The sequence below is a fragment of the Ailuropoda melanoleuca genome, chromosome 8 (genome assembly GCF_002007445.2).
Source record: "Ailuropoda melanoleuca isolate Jingjing chromosome 8, ASM200744v2, whole genome shotgun sequence".
Classification (NCBI taxonomy): Eukaryota; Metazoa; Chordata; class Mammalia; order Carnivora; family Ursidae; genus Ailuropoda; species Ailuropoda melanoleuca.
Window position 1 is genome coordinate 20,783,456 of NC_048225.1, and position 9,776 is coordinate 20,793,231.

The 9,776-nt window shown below is 51.7% G+C and overlaps 1 pseudogene; it reads right to left on the reverse strand.

Annotated features, from left to right (window-relative positions):
- Positions 1-6,184: 6,184 nt before the first annotated feature.
- Positions 6,185-9,776, reverse strand: part of LOC109490348 — a 5,080-nt pseudogene continuing 1,488 nt past the window's right edge.

The window sequence follows — 9,776 nt, forward strand, 5'->3', positions numbered from 1 at the left end:
CTCACACAGGAGTCTTAGGTTTGGCAGCTGTCCTGGTGACTTAGGTGGCTGTCCTGTACCCAAGACAGATGACTTTGTATAAGGACAGGAGCAAAGAGAGGGGCATCAAGTTTCTGGGTCTTATTACCATCCCAGCCAGGGTACTAACTTCCAGCCAAAAGGCCAGCTTCTCCTCCCCGTAGAGTAGCCATGGGCTAGAGGATTGCAGCCCGAGCAATGGGCATGAAAGTGCTCCAATAAGACCATGCTCCCTGAAAAGCCCCTGCATGAGAGAAAAGGATGAGAAGAGAAGTACTCACCAAGTTTGCACCAAAGCTCAGGGTCCAGATGCAAAGACTCAAAGCCCCACGTTGGGCACCAAATGATGTGGTTTCTGGAATACAGGTGAAGTTTGGTGGGGTGGAGTCTGAAGCCTATGGCCAAGATAGAATTCTTAAGATGTATTTGGTGTAAAAAGGTGGTTTTATTAAGGCACAGGGACAGGACCCGTGGGCAGGAAGAGCTGCTGCCCCAGGGTTGTGAGGGATGGCTGATTATGTATTTGGGGGTTGTGACTAAGGAAAAAGGGAGGCTTTCAAAAGAAACTTCCTATGCTAAAGAGGACCTACAAAAACAACAGAGGCCTTGCCACTGTCCAGTTAAGGTTGTCTTTCCCTCTAGCAAAGCATTAACATTAAGACAGTTGGGAATTTGCTTCTGGAAGTTGGGTGATTGATAAGAAGGCTTTTTCTTGTAAATCATTAAGACCTTTGTAAACTGAGGGAGACTCCTGTCCCGCAGGAGTGTAATCTCTCTAAGTTAACCATTTGCTTTTCCCTCCCTTGGCTTTAGGGCAGCGGGGCGTGCCTGAGGAATGTCACACAGATCCCACCTGGGGGGCGGGGGCTTGCAGGGTGTCAGCCTGTGCTCTGTCCTCAGCTAGCCTTCTGTTCCCTCCTCAATATTGTTCAAGTATTCAGCAGTAAGTCTGGCTCATAGCAAGCTTTCTATCAGTGTCATACGCTATTTTGGGATGACATAGCTGTCTCAGCCTTGTCAGACTTCAGAGGTGGACTGGGGAATAATTAGACCCCTATGGAGTAAGCCCTTTATTTCAGCGGGTTTCCCATTCTTAAGCTGGGAGAGATGCAGGGGGGAGCAGATCTGTTCACTTTTGAGTTCTGCATTTGGGTAAGGGTGGCCCCAAGTTCTGGGGTGTGCCTAGGGGTGCAGAGGAGCCTGAAGCCAAAGCTACAAAACTTTCTTTTCCCAGATCAGTGTTTGTTTTGTGTTTAAAGATTTTTATTTAAGCAATCTCTACACCCAACATGGTGCTTGAACTCACAACCCCAAGATCCAGGCTTGCTTGCTCCGCCCACCAAGCCAGCCAGGCACCCCTCCAGAGTGTTTCTAAACTACGTTCCTCACCATATAAACACACCAAAATGTCTAGTCTGGAATGCAGGCTGCCCGGAAGATAAACCCCTTAGGTAAACCCCCGTGACAAGTGATTGAGGAGAGAGAGAGAGAAGGGAGAGGGAGACAGCGGCTCTATGGCAGACACAGGTGTTACTGTGGCAACAGAACCCAGCAGAGGGCGTCCCAAGCTAAGGCTGGAGCCCACGCTGCTGACAGGCTGGGGCCAGTGCCAGGTTCGGGTGGAGGAGGCCAGTACTGCTGTCTTGCAGTGGGGAACATTTCCGTGGCTAGCCCTTGTTAGGGTCACTAAGGAGGATCGCCTTGTTGTTAGGCTGTTCTTTTGTCGAATTGTTGCAGAAAAACTAAAAATCAGACTAGTGAAAGACCAAGTGACATTTGGAGAAGTAGGAGAACTCAGGTTTATTCTAAACCCGTGGACCCAGATGAGCTCATGCTCCAAATTCTGGGCCCCAGGCCACAGGGTTCTAGGACTTTTATAGGGCCCTGCAGACAGTCAGGTTCCAAGGCCTACACTGACTGCTGGTCCGTGGGCTTAAACTAGGGGACTGGGGGCCGTTTTAGGTGGGAACGGTAGTGCGGGGAGCCTGTTTCCAGAAGCCTGTTTACAGAAGCAGAAAAGGCGGATTATCTCTTGCTCCCAAGAAGGCTTCTGGTTATCTCTAGCTTATTGTTAGTAACTTTCCATTTTGTGGGGCCTCCTGGCCTGGGCCTGCTCAGGGTAATTTTCCTCTTCAAGAAGGGAAGTTCACTATACTGTGTGTGTGTGTGTGTGTGTGTGTGTGTGTGTGTGTGTGTGTGTGTGTTTTAAGCAAGAGTCAAGGCACGTATCCATTTCTGAGAAATCAGGAGGTTTCAGTCTGGGCTCACAGCATACTCAGGCAAGTGTTCTAGGGATTAGAAATCACATGGTGGTGTGCCCCACCCCCGAGAGGCAGGCAGGAAGGCTGGGGCTCCCCGCAGCCAGTCTGTTCATTCTGGGGTGGAAGTGCAGCCCTGTGCCTCAGCTCCCACTGGCGAGCCCTCCCAGCCGGGGTGGTAAAGCCCGATACTCAGGCCTGTGGCTCTGCCCTGCCTTCTGCTCCCCGGGCCTGCACACGCAATGGGACCCGTCATCCCACCGCTGCTGCTGCTGTCACCGATCGTGTTGCTCATCACCTGTTACATGCTGGGATACATGCACAGAAGTCGAGCATCTGGGCATCACGAAGGACCTATGCGACAGGCTGCAGGTGAGCTATGAATTGGCGGGCCACGGGGAGGTGAAGAGCAAGGCACAAGGGTCTAACCTTAACCTCAGAGGTGATCACAGCCTTCGCCCCCTCACCCCACTGTGCGTCCTCCCCCTCGGCCTCCCCTCTCTGTTTCTTCCACTTCTGTCCCTGCTCTTCCCTTTCTCCTTCCTCCCCCCTTTCCCAATTTTACTTCACCCCCTTCCCACCTCAGTTCTAATCCCTGACACTCCCTGGCTCCTCAGGCCTTCTTGCTGAGAGCCCTCAATTTGAGTTGAAAGGGAGCAAGGAAGGTTTTGTGGGTGGTGAAGGCGATGTGGGCTCCTCTCAGGAAGGATTGGGGAGATGGTCATGGGACCATATGGGTGGGGCTGGAGGAGCTACAGGGTAGGACCTGACCTTTCCCAGGCAGCACAGCCCGTCCCTGGGAGGAGAGGGGGAGCCTGTCAGTCCTGCCAGGTTGAGCCAAGCACCCAGAAATCACGTGCTTTCAGCCACCTCATCGGGCCTGGCAACTGGCCATTTTCCAGGCTGCCAGTGGCCCAGAGGGTGTGCTCTCTCCTGACCTGTGGGAAGGCAGGGCCCGGAGAGCCTCATTATGCTTGTTTTCACTTTCCAATTTTAGGATATTTCCAGAATGTAAGAATGAATGCTAATGTGTGTTTCCGTGCCCAAATGGATATCAATGAAGTTGAGGTTTCCACGGGTGGGCAACATGCCACCCACACTGTAGGGAACCAACGGAGCTTTCTGAGGACAGACCATGAAGGTAAGGTGGGGCCTGAGACATCCCCTGGGTGACCTTTGCCTGATTTTGAGGCAGGTGGCTCTCAGGAACCCTGGGGTCAAAAGCAGAGAGATCAGGAGGGGATTTTTCTTAAAAAGCTGCAAAAGGGGCCATGGCCAGAATGCATCATGGATTTCCCTGTGGGGGACGGTTTTAAGTGAATGTCCCCATAGCTCTATAATCTGCTTCCTGGAGTTACAATCTGGAAATTCCTTACAGCCCTTGGGATTTGGCTCTTCCCTGCATACTCCACCCTTAAGCACTGGGAAAGCTCTCCCAGATCGGGGTTCTGTTACTGTATGCAAAATTAGTGTTTGCATTGTTTGAGCCAAGGGCTAAAATCAACGTGGCAGTATTTAAATATCATCTAAGCATACACATGAGAGTGAATAAAGGGCTGTGAAATCATTTTGGGGGAAAAAAGTTGCACAAGGGTCCTGGATCTGGTGCTGAACTGCCACTGGCCCTTGACTGGACCAACAGAGTTATCAGAGGAAAAGGGCTTGTTGAGGGGTCCCTGGGTCTTTGGGGAGTCCCCACGCAGACTCAGGGATGGGAGCAACTAGCTATGCAAATTCAAGTGGAGCTTGCTTGTGGTAGTGCTTTTGGGACTTGGAGGCCTTGGGGGCAAGGTGAGGGCTTGGAGGAAGATGGCCCACTAGGGGCACCCCCCGTCCTTGCAGAGTGGTGGTTGATGTCCCTTCCTACCTGGCAACCTGAACCCTCAGGACCATGTGCTGTTTCTTCCCATTGGCTGAATCACTCATTGTCTTAACAAATATGTATTGTTTACCCCGAATGTGGGACACACTTGATCTTGGAGGCCACAAATCAGAGATCCTCTTCTCTTGTCTTCCTCTCCAGATGACAGTCTCCCATACGGACACCAGGACCGTGGGGACCTCTCCGTGCCTGTCTTGAGACCAAGGGCTCAGATTCGTGAATCAAGTGAACTGTGAACAATTGTAGAGAGTTGGCCCATTTTTGACCTGTTCAGTAATCATTGAGCCCTTTTCTGTGCTCTTGTAGCCTTGAAGGATGGGGCCACCTTGCCCCTGTTCAAGCTCTGAAGTCTGCTCCTATTCAGCTCTGGGTATTGACATTTCCACAGCTTCTCCCACCAGATCAAGGCTTTCTGTTTCCCATCGCCCTTGGTGCTCTTTTTCTCAGATTCCTGTCTCCTCCATTTCTCTCTCTGTACCTCCATCCCTCCCTTACCCTTTTTCATCTCCCTGTGAATTGCTTTCTTTCCCTTTGAAGTCCTAGACTCCTAGCCCTTCTCCTTAGCTCAGGATAGCATAAACGCTTCATTTTGCCCATCTGTCCTTGGAATCTCTCGTTTATGCGAATTCCCCATATGCACATCAGTAAATTTGATTTTTTCCCTGATAACCTGTCTCCTGTCAATTTAATTCTTAGACCACGTATAAGAATCTCAAAGGGTATAGAAAATTTTTTCCTCCCCACCAATGTATTTCAGAGAAGGGGCTCTGTCATGTGAAATATTTATGATTAGCAAAATGAGTGGGTAGTTCTTACAAGAATGAGGAGACCAGCTACATGACCTATGTGTGTCACTGGCAGGAAGTGTGAGGGCTGAGGTGGGGACAGCCAGGGCAGCCACTCTCCCCAGGTTCACAGGGTGGGGGGTGACCTTGAGATTGCAAATGAAGCTGGTAGACGGTATGCTTTCCCTAATGTTCCCACACAGACTTCCCATATCTCTGAAAGGCCACCCTGCACTGGTCCCAGGAGCTCCCAGAAGACCAGGGGTCACTGACCTGCCTAGGTGCTCTGCCCAGCCTTGTGCTCTCACTGAAGATGAGAGACAAACAGGGGATTCTGCCAGCTCGCTGCTGGTGCTTTAGAAAGCTCCCCTAAAACCTCTTTTCCTTTTACACAAAAATCAACTTCAGGACAAAAACCATTTTGTGGCAGGAATTCCAGCTGACCTACTCAACGCTTTTTGTGTTCCCTTTCTCCCCTTCACAAAATAGCTCCCACTGTCTCCCAGGAAGTTTCCAGTTCATTTTATGGCTGGCCTCAGGGAGGATTTTTTGGCCAGCACAAACAGAAGTTGTTTGCGAACAACCTCCCCCATATGCTGGTTTATCTGGAAGTCTGGAGCCCTTGGCAGGATTACCTCGCTTGTGGGGAGAGGAGGGAATGCCTTGGGGACTGTGGGACACTGGGATGACTTCTCCCCACCTTGATTCTGGCAGCGCCTGAAGGAGCGGGTGACCTCACAGGGACACGGTCCACTCAGAGAGGTGACCCCTCGTCTCCATGGATTTCAGACTTGGTGGGACCCAGTGAGGCCCAAGCATGAGACCAGAACAGGGGCCAGCAGCTCAGCACAGGCAGATGGCTCTGCTCGGAGTTCAGGCAAACGTTCGTGAACTTCCACGGGTGTGTGTCTTCTTCAGACGCTGCCCTGAAGGAAATGAGAGGAGGGGAGAAGACCTCAAAATCACAGAGATGGATTGTTTTAGCGTCTGGGTCAGTGGTGGTGGGATGTTGGATTCTGGGTGACTTCAAGAGAATGAAACATGAGATATTTCCTGGACCCCAGATTATAGTATCAACAAATCCATACCTACTCCATCTTCACTTCCTGCCCCAAGGAAGCTTGCAGAGAGCCCTCAAGTCGTGTCTAAGGAAATTTATATTCAATTCAGATGAGTTTGAGCCCCTTCTATTTTCTTTTTTTTTTTTAACAACTGATAATCAATTTATTTAAAAGGTTGATTTAAGCATTTGCAATGGTGACTTCAACCTCAACTCCTGGCTCAATACTGATGGAAGTAATCTGCCGAACAATCTCAGGACGGTGCAAATCAGTGAGTCTCTTGTGGACCCTCATCTGGAAAGGATCTCATGTCTTAGAACCTTCACCACAGGGAGTTTTTCTTGTAGTGATTCTCAGTATCTTGGTAGGCATTCAAACTGGTCCTTTCACTTTGAGATTCTTTTCCTTTGCGCCTCTGGTCAAGTCAGCACACACATTTTCCAAAGATTTTACATTGCGGCTGGTGAGAGTTTTTCTAATTTGGTGAATCACCACCTCCAGTTCCATGTGTGTCTTCCCGGTGTCATTAAAAGCCACGGCTGCAGTATAGCTTCCTGACTGACTTGTTCTTGGTGAGAGTGAACAGCGGTGAGTCAGGAGCTGGAGCGGGGCGGCCAGAGCTCCACTGTAGCTGCGACCACGTCTTCCTCCCCCCTCCTGGTGTCTTAGGTCTTCATCACAACTCCACTGAATGTTGGAAGACCCAAGCCCTCCCACTGTGCCCTGCTATCCCTGGTCCTATAGTCTCTGCCAAACAAGGCTGTGTGATGGGTCTGTGGGAAGGATGGGGACAGGGTAGGAAATTTCTCATGACCTCCTGTACAACTCTAATTTTATACCTAAGGAAGGGAGGAGGTGTTGTAAGTCCTCATTTTCTACCTGATCTCTCTGAGGCCTCAGATACTAGGGGCAGCCAGTGTAATCCCTGTCTCCTGGTCAGAGCGCGTCTGCTGGCCCTGCCTCCCCTACAGTCAGAGATGTGCCAAGACTGGACTCACCTGTAGTGAGGCTGCAGGGGGTGGGGGGGGAGGGGTCTCTTCCCAGGCAGCCTACCAAAGGAAATACCGCAAACCAGCTGTTTCCAGAAGCCCCCACCGTCTGGGACGTGGAGCCCAGAGGAGGAGGGGCTGGCAAGAAAGTGTTCATGGCTCTGAGTGTTCCTTAAGGATCAAAGCACGGGTAGTGATGTTGGTCATAGTGTGCACCTGCTCATGGAGGCAGCAGGATGCCCAGCTCCTCCTAATCTCCCCCTCTATCCTGTTCCTCCCAGATGCGGACAGGTCAGAAGGCAGAGGTTGAGGGGATGGTCCTTGTGGTCTTGGTCTCTATGTTCCCAGTCCTGCTACTTGGCACTCATGCTGATCTGGGAGGGGTCTGAACATAAATGTCCTTTTCCTGATACTGAGGGGGACAGGGAAGACTGAGAGGGGCATAGGGTGTCGTACCTTGTGGGGCGCAAGGTGCACCCCCCCCCGACCAGAGACTCTGCCTCAGAGGAGAGCCTGATCTCTCCCACCCAGAGGAAGGGAGAGAGGGAGGGAGAGAGGGAGGCGTGGAGGGAGAGAGAGGTAATCCAGAGAAAGATGGGGGTAGGAGGGGAGAAAAATGAGCCCAGGGTTTAACTCCTATCAGCGGCAGGTGAGGAGGAGGACAGGCTAAGGGAAGGAAAAGGCATGAGTTCGGGAGATGTACCAGCTCAGGGGAGGCCTGTTTCCCTGGTTCCCAGAGAACCGGGGGAGAGACTGTGCCGTCCCAATTAGCGCGGGGCCTGTGCGCATGCTCCCCACGCCCTTCAAAGGCTGAGCATTTGCCCCTTGCCCTCTTCCCACCCGGAGAAAAGTGATCTCACTGACACTCAGGAGCACAGGTCACGAAGCGGAGAGCAGACTTAAAGGTTCGCTTCGCGGCTGAACCTGAGACAGAGAAGAGGTCATCAGATTTCAAGAACTCCCTGCGGTTGTCAACAATGCTGCACATGCGCGCCCAGCGGGACTCTTCCCCCGCAGATCATGGATCAGGAAAGGCTTTTGCGTCTGCTTTGCCGGGGAGGACTTGCGGATTCAGGACATCAAGTACTGTCCTGGGTCACACTGCTTTACAGAGACAAAATTAAGACTCACTTTAGTTAAGACTCAGACTTTATCTTTTCCTATGGCCCTGGCCTGGCTCCCTAGAGCCCTCAAGGGCTGGGCCATGGCCTCATTCTCACCACCTCCCCAGCGCCCAGCTGGAAATACCCAACATTGCCTTTAGCAATGAAGTTCTGGGTCACGTGGTTTTTTCCAAGGGTGTGTTCCTGTTTTAAGATTTAAGTATTTATTTGAGGTGGGGGTGGGGCAGAGGGAGAGGAAGCGAGAGTTCCAAGCGGAACCTGCTTTGAGCTCAGAGCCCAAAACAGGACTCGATTCCGAGATCCCTAGATCAGGACCTGAGCCAAAAACCAAGAGTCAGACCCTCAACCAACCTGTACCGCCCACACGCCCCTGGGTCACAGTTCTTAAACAAGAAAGGGCATGAATTGATTAAAGAGCTCTTCTGGGCAAAAATCACTGTGAACCACCCCTATGTCCACAGTTCAGCTGGTACTAGTGATTTAATTATGTTGTCCTTGGCCACTGCCCCAAACCTGTACAGCAGATGGGCCTTTGGGGAGACCTGCCTCCCGGGGGGTGGGGGGTGGGCAGCGTCTCCCTTAAGGCTGTCTAGACACCGTGTGCGCTGAACTTCAGCTCAGCTCCAGGCCCCCCACCTCCACCACCACCTTGGCCCCTCTGTTCTCTTTGCAGGGCCCCTGGCCCCTGGGGGGCCTGGGAGATGGAGGCCCCTGCTCCCTAGTCCCCAGGGACAGCTGGCTTCAAACTGCCCTTGCCTCCAGCAGGGGAGGGGCCAAGGGGAGTGTCTGGCCTGGGGCTCACGTGCTTATTTCTCCTAAAAACGTGGATATGAATGATTTCAGCCTCATTCCTTATGTGAAAGAAAGGTCATGGTTTTCTTCTGTATTTCTGTTCCTATTTGCTAAGGCTTGTGGTTTACATGTTTCTGAAAAAAGCAAAAATGTTATTTCACAAATCACTGAAAATTACAAGAAATCACATGATGGTAGGTTTGGAAGTTTCAGGAGGCAAGCGGCTGAAGAGGGAAGCCCCTGTGACCTCATCAATTCTACTTTATTTATTTACTCATTTTAGCAGCAGGATGGGAACAAGCTGAGCCGTCCCTCGTACTAAATCCTTGGAAGTGTCAGCATGGGGTCCCCAACACTGCCTGGGTTCCGGGGGACTCGGGGACAGCTGCCCCTCACAGTCCGGGCTCCCATGTGGTGATGTTAGGGGAACGGCTTTACCAGAGCAAAGGGCATCGATCCCAAGGCTTGGGCTCAGCAACATGAAACCAACTAACACATAAATAAGTAACAGAAATGGAGAGAAACATCTTTCAAATGATTTCTGCCTCTTCAATCAAACAAAGAAACAAAACAAAAACCGAGAGGGTGGGGGCCACACAGAAATGGCGTGTGGCCACCCTGTCCTGTGTGCGGCTGCCTGACTCACACCTGGGACAGTGGAGAGCTTGTCCACAAGCCTGTCCTGGGGCCTCACTTCGAGCCTTCAGGACATGTCCACATCTGCGTGTCAGTCGCCAGTCAGCATCCCCGGCGTCTAGCCTTAACTTTGGCCATTCTGCTCTGGTCTGCCCTGAGAGCAGCAGGGGACCTGATCCTTGGCCCCTGTCCGTCCTCGCACATGCACTCAGTGGCCTGAGGATTCCACGG